The 9,709-nt window shown below is 39.7% G+C and overlaps 11 non-coding genes across 11 annotated transcripts; all 11 read left to right on the top strand.

Annotated features, from left to right (window-relative positions):
- The first annotated feature begins 1,148 nt into the window (after positions 1-1,148).
- TRNAK-CUU (transfer RNA lysine (anticodon CUU)) lies at positions 1,149-1,221 on the top strand. The gene has a single exon. It is a non-coding gene; the product is annotated as a tRNA-Lys (tRNA).
- A 149-nt stretch (positions 1,222-1,370) lies between these two features.
- Positions 1,371-1,443, top strand: TRNAK-CUU (transfer RNA lysine (anticodon CUU)). Its single transcript has one exon. It is a non-coding gene; the product is annotated as a tRNA-Lys (tRNA).
- A 1,392-nt stretch (positions 1,444-2,835) lies between these two features.
- Positions 2,836-2,908, top strand: TRNAA-AGC (transfer RNA alanine (anticodon AGC)). The gene has a single exon. It is a non-coding gene; the product is annotated as a tRNA-Ala (tRNA).
- Positions 2,909-3,482: 574 nt separating this feature from the next.
- TRNAK-CUU (transfer RNA lysine (anticodon CUU)) lies at positions 3,483-3,555 on the top strand. Its single transcript has one exon. It is a non-coding gene; the product is annotated as a tRNA-Lys (tRNA).
- A 1,392-nt stretch (positions 3,556-4,947) lies between these two features.
- On the top strand, positions 4,948-5,020 carry TRNAA-AGC (transfer RNA alanine (anticodon AGC)). Its single transcript has one exon. It is a non-coding gene; the product is annotated as a tRNA-Ala (tRNA).
- Positions 5,021-5,594: 574 nt separating this feature from the next.
- TRNAK-CUU (transfer RNA lysine (anticodon CUU)) lies at positions 5,595-5,667 on the top strand. Its single transcript has one exon. It is a non-coding gene; the product is annotated as a tRNA-Lys (tRNA).
- A 342-nt stretch (positions 5,668-6,009) lies between these two features.
- TRNAA-AGC (transfer RNA alanine (anticodon AGC)) lies at positions 6,010-6,082 on the top strand. Its single transcript has one exon. It is a non-coding gene; the product is annotated as a tRNA-Ala (tRNA).
- Positions 6,083-6,557: 475 nt separating this feature from the next.
- On the top strand, positions 6,558-6,630 carry TRNAK-CUU (transfer RNA lysine (anticodon CUU)). Its single transcript has one exon. It is a non-coding gene; the product is annotated as a tRNA-Lys (tRNA).
- Positions 6,631-7,396: 766 nt separating this feature from the next.
- On the top strand, positions 7,397-7,469 carry TRNAK-CUU (transfer RNA lysine (anticodon CUU)). Its single transcript has one exon. It is a non-coding gene; the product is annotated as a tRNA-Lys (tRNA).
- Positions 7,470-7,618: 149 nt separating this feature from the next.
- Positions 7,619-7,691, top strand: TRNAK-CUU (transfer RNA lysine (anticodon CUU)). Its single transcript has one exon. It is a non-coding gene; the product is annotated as a tRNA-Lys (tRNA).
- A 1,716-nt stretch (positions 7,692-9,407) lies between these two features.
- On the top strand, positions 9,408-9,480 carry TRNAK-CUU (transfer RNA lysine (anticodon CUU)). The gene has a single exon. It is a non-coding gene; the product is annotated as a tRNA-Lys (tRNA).
- The last annotated feature ends 229 nt before the right edge of the window (positions 9,481-9,709 follow it).

Below are 9,709 nucleotides of genomic sequence, written 5' to 3'. Positions count from 1 at the left end.
CTTATGCAATCTCAAAATGAAGTTCTCACAACTTCCGTTTTCATTTTCTCTTATTTTTTTTGACACTCTGTCCTCTGAAGGATGTATAAATCTGGCTTTCCTTGCAAAAACATGAGACTCTTAATCTCAGGGTCGTGGGTTCGAGCCCCACGTTGGGCGAAAATGAGTAATTTTTGCTGGATTATTGCATTGACTCTCATAATCTGGTGAATATTCTTGCATTAGACATGCAATAACTATCAGAAATGGTATCTCCCTTGGTTTCTCATTGGTGGGAAATTTAACTTCAAGATTAGCTAGGGTATGAGTCTAGATGAACACACCGCAATATCACTCATATTCGAGTAGTAAACAGGCCAACCTGAACTGTAAAACATCCCATAAGTGGAGGTAAGGCATAAGTTAGGAGTGAACTTAACACTGTTATGGGCAATTGGACTTCAAATAAAGTGTGGAAGGCAGTAAGGTTACTTTTTTCATGTTATGCAGATTAAACACACAGGGGAATCAGCTCAAATGGTAGAGCGCTCGCTTAGCATGCGAGAGGTAGCGGGATCGATGCCCGCATTCTCCATTATAAAATTTGCATACATTTTATTTTTAACTTGTCATTGCCAAAGTCATTGCAGAGTAAGAACAGAAAAATCACAGATGGCTTTCAAATATGGTCTCATTATAACAACTAAAGTGGTTTAATCAGAAGGGTTCAGGTATTCTTTAGCATGTGAGAGGAATTTGAATTCTTATGCAATCTCAAAATGAAGTTCTCACAACTTCCATTTTCATTTTCTCTTATTTTTTTTGACACTCTGTCCTCTTAAGGATGTATAAATCTGGCTTTCCTTGCAAAACAAGAGTAGAGGAATATCCAGGATTTGGTTTTCCTCACAAAAAGGGATTGGTCTGCATACTGTCTTAAGGAGGGAGCCCGGCTAGCTCAGTCGGTAGAGCAAGAGACTCTTAATCTCAGGGTCGTGGGTTCGAGCCCCACGTTGGGCGAAAACGAGTAATTTTTGCCTGAATATTGCATTGACTCTCATAATATGGAGATTAATCTTGCATTAGACCTGCAATAACTCCCAAAAATTGTCCAGGAATGGATTTCCTTCATAAAAAATGATTAGTCTGCATACCATCTTGAAGTGGGAGCCCGGCTAGCTCAGTCGGTAGAGCATGAGACTCTTAATCTCAGGGTCGTGGGTTCGAGCCCCACGTTGGGCGAAAACGAGTAATTTTTGCCTGAATATTGCATTGACTCTCATAATATGGAGATTAATCTTGCATTAGACCTGCAATAACTCCCAAAAATTGTCCAGGAATGGATTTCCTTCATAAAAAATAATTAGTCTGCATACCATCTTGAAGTGGGAGCCCGGCTAGCTCAGTCGGTAGAGCATGAGACTCTTAATCTCAGGGTCGTGGGTTCGAGCCCCACGTTGGGCGAAAATGAGTAATTTTTGCTGGATTATTGCATTGACTCTCATAATCTGGTGAATATTCTTGCATTAGACATGCAATAACTATCAAAAATGGTATCTCCCTTGGTTTCTCATTGGTGGGAAATTTAACTTCAAGATTAGCTAGGGTATGAGTCTAGATGAACACACCGCAATATCACTCATATTCGAGTAGTAAACAGGCCAACCTGAACTGTAAAACATCCCATAAGTGGAGGTAAGGCATAAGTTAGGAGTGAACCTAACACTGTTATGGGCAATTGGACTTCAAATAAAGTGTGGAAGGCAGTAAGGTTACTTTTTTCATGTTATGCAGATTAAACACACAGGGGAATTAGCTCAAATGGTAGAGCGCTCGCTTAGCATGTGAGAGGTAGCGGGATCGATGCCTGCATTCTCCATTATAAAATTTGCATACATTTTATTTTTAACTTGTCATTGCCAAGGTCATTGCAGAGTAAGAACAGAAAAATCACAGATGGCTTTCAAATATGGTCTCATTATAACAACTACAGTGGTTTAATCAAAAGGGTTCAGGTATTCTTTAGCATGTGAGAGGAATTTGAATTCTTATGCAATCTCAAAATGAAGTTCTCACAACTTCCATTTTCATTTTCTCTTATTTTTTTTGACACTCTGTCCTCTGAAGGATGTATAAATCTGGCTTTCCTTGCAAAACAAGAGTAGAGGAATATCCAGGATTTGATTTTCTTCACAAAAAGGGATTGGTCTGCATACTGTCTTAAGGAGGGAACCCGGCTAGCTCAGTCGGTAGAGCATGAGACTCTTAATCTCAGGGTCGTGGGTTCGAGCCCCACGTTGGGCGAAAACGAGTATTTTTTGCCTGAATATTGCATTGACTCTCATAATATGGAGATTAATCTTGCATTAGACATGCAATAACTCCCAAAAATTGTCCAGGAATGGATTTCCTTCATAAAAAATGATTAGTCTGCATACCATCTTGAAGTGGGAGCCCGGCTAGCTCAGTCGGTAGAGCATGAGACCCTTAATCTCAGGGTCGTGGGTTCGAGCCCCACGTTGGGCGAAAATGAGTAATTTTTGCTGGACTCTCATAATCTGGTGATTATTCTTGCATTAGACATGCAATAACTATCAAAAATGGTATCTCCCTTGGTTTCTCATTGGTGGGAAATTTAACTTCAAGATTAGGTAGGGTATGAGTCTAGATGAACACACCACAATATCACTCATATTCGAGTAGTAAACAGGCCAACCTGAACTGTAAAACATCCCATAAGTGGAGGTAAGGCATAAGTTAGGAGTGAACTGAACACTGTTTTGGGCAATTGGACTTCAAATAAAGTGTGGAAGGCAGTGAGGTTACTTTTTTCATGTTATGCAGATTAAACACACAGGGGAATTAGCTCAAATGGTAGAGCGCTCGCTTAGCATGCGAGAGGTAGCGGGATCGATGCCCGCATTCTCCATTATAAAATTTGCATACATTTTATTTTGAACTTGTCATTGCCAAGGTCATTGCAGAGTAAGAACAGAAAAATCACAGATGGCTTTCAAATATGGTCTCATTATAACAACTAAAGTGGTTTAATCAAAAGGGTTCAGGTATTCTTTAGCATGTGAGAGGAATTTGAATTCTTATGCAATCTCAAAATGAAGTTCTCACAACTTCCGTTTTCATTTTCTCTTATTTTTTTTGACACTCTGTCCTCTGAAGGATGTATAAATCTGGCTTTCCTTGCAAAACAAGAGTAGAGGAATATCCAGGATTTGATTTTCTTCACAAAAAGGGATTGGTCTGCATACTGTCTTAAGGAGGGAGCCCGGCTAGCTCAGTCGGTAGAGCATGAGACTCTTAATCTCAGGGTCGTGGGTTCGAGCCCCACGTTGGGGGAAAACGAGTAATTTTTGCCTGAATATTGCATTGACTCTCATAATATGGAGATTAATCTTGCATTAGACCTGCAATAACTCCCAAAAATTGTCCAGGAATGGATTTCCTTCATAAAAAATGATTAGTCTGCATACCACCTTGAAGTGGGAGCCCGGCTAGCTCAGTCGGTAGAGCATGAGACTCTTAATCTCAGGGTCGTGGGTTCGATCCCCACGTTGGGCGAAAATGAGTAATTTTTGCTGGATTATTGCATTGACTCTCATAATCTGGTGAATATTCTTGCATTAGACATGCAATAACTATCAGAAATGGTATCTCCCTTGGTTTCTCATTGGTGGGAAATTTAACTTCAAGATTAGCTAGGGTATGAGTCTAGATGAACACACCGCAATATCACTCATATTCGAGTAGTAAACAGGCCAACCTGAACTGTAAAACATCCCATAAGTGGAGGTAAGGCATAAGTTAGGAGTGAACTTAACACTGTTATGGGCAATTGAACTTCAAATAAAGTGTGGAAGGCAGTAAGGTTACTTTTTTCATGTTATGCAGATTAAACACACAGGGGAATTAGCTCAAATGGTAGAGCGCTCGCTTAGCATGCGAGAGGTAGCAGGATCGATGCCCGCATTCTCCATTATAAAATTTGCATACATTTTATTTTTAACTTGTCATTGCCAAGGTCATTGCAGAGTAAGAACAGAAAAATCACAGATGGCTTTCAAATATGGTCTCATTATAACAACTAAAGTGGTTTAATCAAAAGGGTTCAGGTATTCTTTAGCATGTGAGAGGAATTTGAATTCTTATGAAATCTCAAAATGAAGTTCTCACAACTTCCATTTTCATTTTCTCTTATTTTTTTTGACACTCTGTCCTCTGAAGGATGTATAAATCTGGCTTTCCTTGCAAAACAAGAGTAGAGGAATATCCAGGATTTGATTTTCTTCACAAAAAGGGATTGGTCTGCATACTGTCTTAAGGAGGGAGCCCGGCTAGCTCAGTCGGTAGAGCATGAGACTCTTAATCTCAGGGTTGTGGGTTCGAGCCCCACATTGGGCGAAAACGAGTAATTTTTGCCTGAATATTGCATTGACTCTCATAATATGGAGATTAATCTTGCATTAGACATGCAATAACTCCCAAAAATTGTCCAGGAATGGATTTCCTTCATAAAAAATGATTAGTCTGCATACCATCTTGAAGTGGGAGCCCGGCTAGCTCAGTCAGTAGAGCAGGAGACTCTTAATCTCAGGGTCGTGGGTTCGAGCCCCACGTTGGGTGAAAATGAGTAATTTTTGCTGGACTCTCATAATCTGGTGATTATTCTTGCATTAGACATGCAATAACTATCAAAAATGGTATCTCCCTTGGTTTCTCATTGGTGGGAAATTTAACTTCAAGATTAGGTAGGGTATGAGTCTAGATGAACACACCGCAATATCACTCATATTCGAGTAGTAAACAGGCCAACCTGAACTGTAAAACATCCCATAAGTGGAGTTAAGGCATAAATTAGGAGTGAACTTAACACTGTTATGGGCAATTGGACTTCAAATAAAGTGTGGAAGGCAGTAAGGTTACTTTTTTCATGTTATGCAGATTAAACACACAGGGGAATTAGCTCAAATGGTAGAGCGCTCGCTTAGCATGCGAGAGGTAGCGGGATCGATGCCCGCATTCTCCATTATAAAATTTGCATACATTTTATTTTTAACTTGTCATTGCCAAGGTCATTGCAGAGTAAGAACAGAAAAATCACAGATGGCTTTCAAATATAGTCTCATTATAACAACTAAAGTGGTTTAATCAAAAGGGTTCAGGTATTCTTTAGCATGTGAGAGGAATTTGAATTCTTATGCAATCTCAAAATGAAGTTCTCACAACTTCCGTTTTCATTTTCTCTTATTTTTTTTGACACTCTGTCCTCTGAAGGATGTATAAATCTGGCTTTCCTTGCAAAACAAGAGTAGAGGAATATCCAGGATTTGATTTTCTTCACAAAAAGGGATTGGTCTGCATACTGTCTTAAGGAGGGAACCCGGCTAGCTCAGTCGGTAGAGCATGAGACTCTTAATCTCAGGGTTGTGGGTTCGAGCCCCACGTTGGGCGAAAACGTGTAATTTTTGCCTGAATATTGCATTGACTCTCATAATATGGAGATTAATCTTGCATTAGACCTGCAATAACTCCCAAAAAGTGTCCAGGAATGGATTTCCTTCATAAAAAATGATTAGTCTGCACACCATCTTGAAGTGGGAGCCCGGCTAGCTCAGTCGGTAGAGCATGAGACTCTTAATCTCAGGGTCGTGGGTTCGAGCCCCACGTTGGGCGAAAATGAGTAATTTTTGCTGGATTATTGCATTGACTCTCATAATCTGGTGAATATTCTTGCATTAGACATGCAATAACTATCAGAAATGGTATCTCCCTTGGTTTCTCATTGGTGGGAAATTTAACTTCAAGATTAGCTAGGGTATGAGTCTAGATGAACACACCGCAATATCACTCATATTCGAGTAGTAAACAGGCCAACCTGAACTGTAAAACATCCCATAAGTGGAGGTAAGGCATAAGTTAGGAGTGAACTTAACACTGTTATGGGCAATTGGACTTCAAATAAAGTGTGGAAGGCAGTAAGGTTACTTTTTTCATGTTATGCAGATTAAACACACAGGGGAATTAGCTCAAATGGTAGAGCGCTCGCTTAGCATGCGAGAGGTAGCGGGATCGATGCCCGCATTCTCCATTATAAAATTTGCATACATTTTATTTTTAACTTGTCATTGCCAAGGTCATTGCAGAGTAAGAACAGAAAAATCACAGATGGCTTTCAAATATGGTCTCATTATAACAACTAAAGTGGTTTAATCAAAAGGGTTCAGGTATTCTTTAGCATGTGAGAGGAATTTGAATTCTTATGCAATCTCAAAATGAAGTTCTCACAACTTCCATTTTCATTTTCTCTTATGTTTTTTGACACTCTGTCCTCTGAAGGATGTATAAATCTGGCTTTCCTTGCAAAACATGAGACTCTTAATCTCAGGGTCGTGGGTTCGAGCCCCACGTTGGGCGAAAATGAGTAATTTTTGCTGGATTATTGCATTGACTCTCATAATATGGAGATTAATCTTGCATTAGACCTGCAATAACTCCCAAAAATTGTCCAGGAATGGATTTCCTTCATAAAAAATGATTAGTCTGCATACCATCTTGAAGTGGGAGCCCGGCTAGCTCAGTCGGTAGAGCATGAGACTCTTAATCTCAGGGTCGTGGGTTCGAGCCCCACGTTGGGCGAAAATGAGTAATTTTTGCTGGATTATTGCATTGACTCTCATAATCTGGTGAATATTCTTGCATTAGACATGCAATAACTATCAAAAATGGTATCTCCCTTGGTTTCTCATTGGTGGGAAAGTTAACTTCAAGATTAGCTAGGGTATGAGTCTAGATGAACACACCGCAATATCACTCATATTCGAGTAGTAAACAGGCCAACCTGAACTGTAAAACATCCCATAAGTGGAGGTAAGGCATAAGTTAGGAGTGAACCTAACACTGTTATGGGCAATTGGACTTCAAATAAAGTGTGGAAGGCAGTAAGGTTACTTTTTTCATGTTATGCAGATTAAACACACAGGGGAATTAGCTCAAATGGTAGAGCGCTCGCTTAGCATGCGAGAGGTAGCGGGATTGATGCCCGCATTCTCCATTATAAAATTTGCATACATTTTATTTTTAACTTGTCATTGCCAAGGTCATTGCAGAGTAAGAACAGAAAAATCACAGATGGCTTTCAAATATGGTCTCATTATAACAACTGCAGTGGTTTAATCAAAAGGGTTCAGGTATTCTTTAGCATGTGAGAGGAATTTGAATTCTTATGCAATCTCAAAATGAAGTTCTCACAACTTCCATTTTCATTTTCTCTTATTTTTTTGACACTCTGTCCTCTGAAGGATGTATAAATCTGGCTTTCCTTGCAAAACAAGAGTAGAGGAATATCCAGGATTTGATTTTCTTCACAAAAAGGGATTGGTCTGCATACTGTCTTAAGGCGGGAGCCCGGCTAGCTCAGTCGGTAGAGCATGAGACTCTTAATCTCAGGGTCGTGGGTTCGAGCCCCACGTTGGGCGAAAACGTGTAATTTTTGCCTGAATATTGCATTGACTCTCATAATATTGAGATTAATCTTGCATTAGACCTGCAATAACTCCCAAAAATTGTCCAGGAATGGATTTCCTTCATAAAAAATTATTAGTCTGCATACCATCTTGAAGTGGGAGCCCGGCTAGCTCAGTCGGTAGAGCATGAGACTCTTAATCTCAGGGTCGTGGGTTCGAGCCCCACGTTGGGCAAAAATGAGTAATTTTTGCTGGACTCTCATAATCTTGTGATTATTCTTGCATTAGACATGCAATAACTATCAAAAATGGTATCTCCCTTGGTTTCTCATTGGTGGGAAATTTAACTTCAAGATTAGGTAGGGTATGAGTCTAGATGAACACACCACAATATCACTCATATTCGAGTAGTAAACAGGCCAACCTGAACTGTAAAACATCCCATAAGTGGAGGTAAGGCATAAGTTAGGATTTAACTGAACACTGTTATGGGCAATTGGACTTCAAATAAAGTGTGGAATGCAGTGAGGTTACTTTTTTCATGTTATGCAGATTAAACACACAGGGGAATTAGCTCAAATGGTAGAGCGCTCGCTTAGCTTGTGAGAGGTAGCGGGATCGATGCCCGCATTCTCCATTATAAAATTTGCATACATTTTATTTTTAACTTGTCATTGCCAAGGTCATTGCAGAGTAAGAACAGAAAAATCACAGATGGCTTTCAAATATGGTCTCATTATAACAACTAAAGTGGTTTAATCAAAAGGGTTCAGGTATTCTTTAGCATGTGAGAGGTATTTGAATTCTTATGCAATCTCAAAATGAAGTTCTCACAACTTCCGTTTTCATTTTCTCTTATTTTTTTTGACACTGTTCTCTGAAGGATGTATAAATCTGGCTTTCCTTGCAAAACATGAGACTCTTAATCTCAGGGTTGTGGGTTCGAGCCCCACGTTGGGCGAAAATGAGTAATTTTTGCTGGATTATTGCATTGGCTCTCATAATCTGGTGAATATTCTTGCATTAGACATGCAATAACTATCAGAAATGGTATCTCCCTTGGTTTCTCATTGGTGGGAAATTTAACTTCAAGATTAGCTAGGGTATGAGTCTAGATGAACACACCGCAATATCACTCATATTCGAGTAGTAAACAGGCCAACCTGAACTGTAAAACATCCCATAAGTGGAGGTAAGGCATAAATTAGGAGTGAACTTAACACTGTTATGGGCAATTGGACTTCAAATAAAGTATGGAAGGCAGTAAGGTTACTTTTTTCATGTTATGCAGATTAAACACACAGGGGAATTAGCTCAAATGGTAGAGCGCTCGCTTAGCATGCGAGAGGTAGCGGGATCGATGCCTGCATTCTCCATTATAAAATTTGCATACATTTTATTTTTAACTTGTCATTGCCAAGGTCATTGCAGAGTAAGAACAGAAAAATCACAGATGGCTTTCAAATATGGTCTCATTATAACAACTACAGTGGTTTAATCAAAAGGGTTCAGGTATTCTTTAGCATGTGAGAGGAATTTGAATTCTTATGCAATCTCAAAATGAAGTTCTCACAACTTCCATTTTCATTTTCTCTTATTTTTTTTGACACTCTGTCCTCTGAAGGATGTATAAATCTGGCTTTCCTTGCAAAACAAGAGTAGAGGAATATCCAGGATTTGATTTTCTTCACAAAAAGGGATTGGTCTGCATACTGTCGTAAGGAGAGAACCCGGCTAGCTCAGTCAGTAGAGCATGAGACTCTTAATCTCATGGTCGTGGGTTCGAGCCCCACGTTGGGCGAAAATGAGTAATTTTTGCCTGAATATTGCATTGACTCTCATAATATGGAGATTAATCTTGCATTAGACCTGCAATAACTCCCAAAAATTGTCCAGGAATGGATTTCCTTCATAAAAAATGATTAGTCTGCATACCATCTTGAAGTGGGAGCCCGGCTAGCTCAGTCGGTAGAGCATGAGACTCTTAATCTCAGGGTCGTGGGTTCGAGCCCCACGTTGGGCGAAAACGAGTAATTTTTGCCTGAATATTGCATTGACTCTCATAATATGGAGATTAATCTTGCATTAGACCTGCAATAACTCCCAAAAATTATCCAGGAATGGATTTCCTTCATAAAAAAAGATTAGTCTGCATACCACCTTGAAGTGGGAGCCCGGCTAGCTCAGTCGGTAGAGCATGAGACTCTTAATCTCAGGGTTGTGGGTTCGAGCCCCACGTCGGGCGAAAATGA

The sequence above is a fragment of the Lissotriton vulgaris genome, chromosome 1_1, assembly GCF_964263255.1.
Source record: "Lissotriton vulgaris chromosome 1_1, aLisVul1.2, whole genome shotgun sequence".
Lineage (NCBI taxonomy): Eukaryota > Metazoa > Chordata > Amphibia > Caudata > Salamandridae > Lissotriton > Lissotriton vulgaris.
Note: the sequence above shows the minus strand (reverse complement) of the source record. Positions and strands in the feature narration are given on the sequence as shown.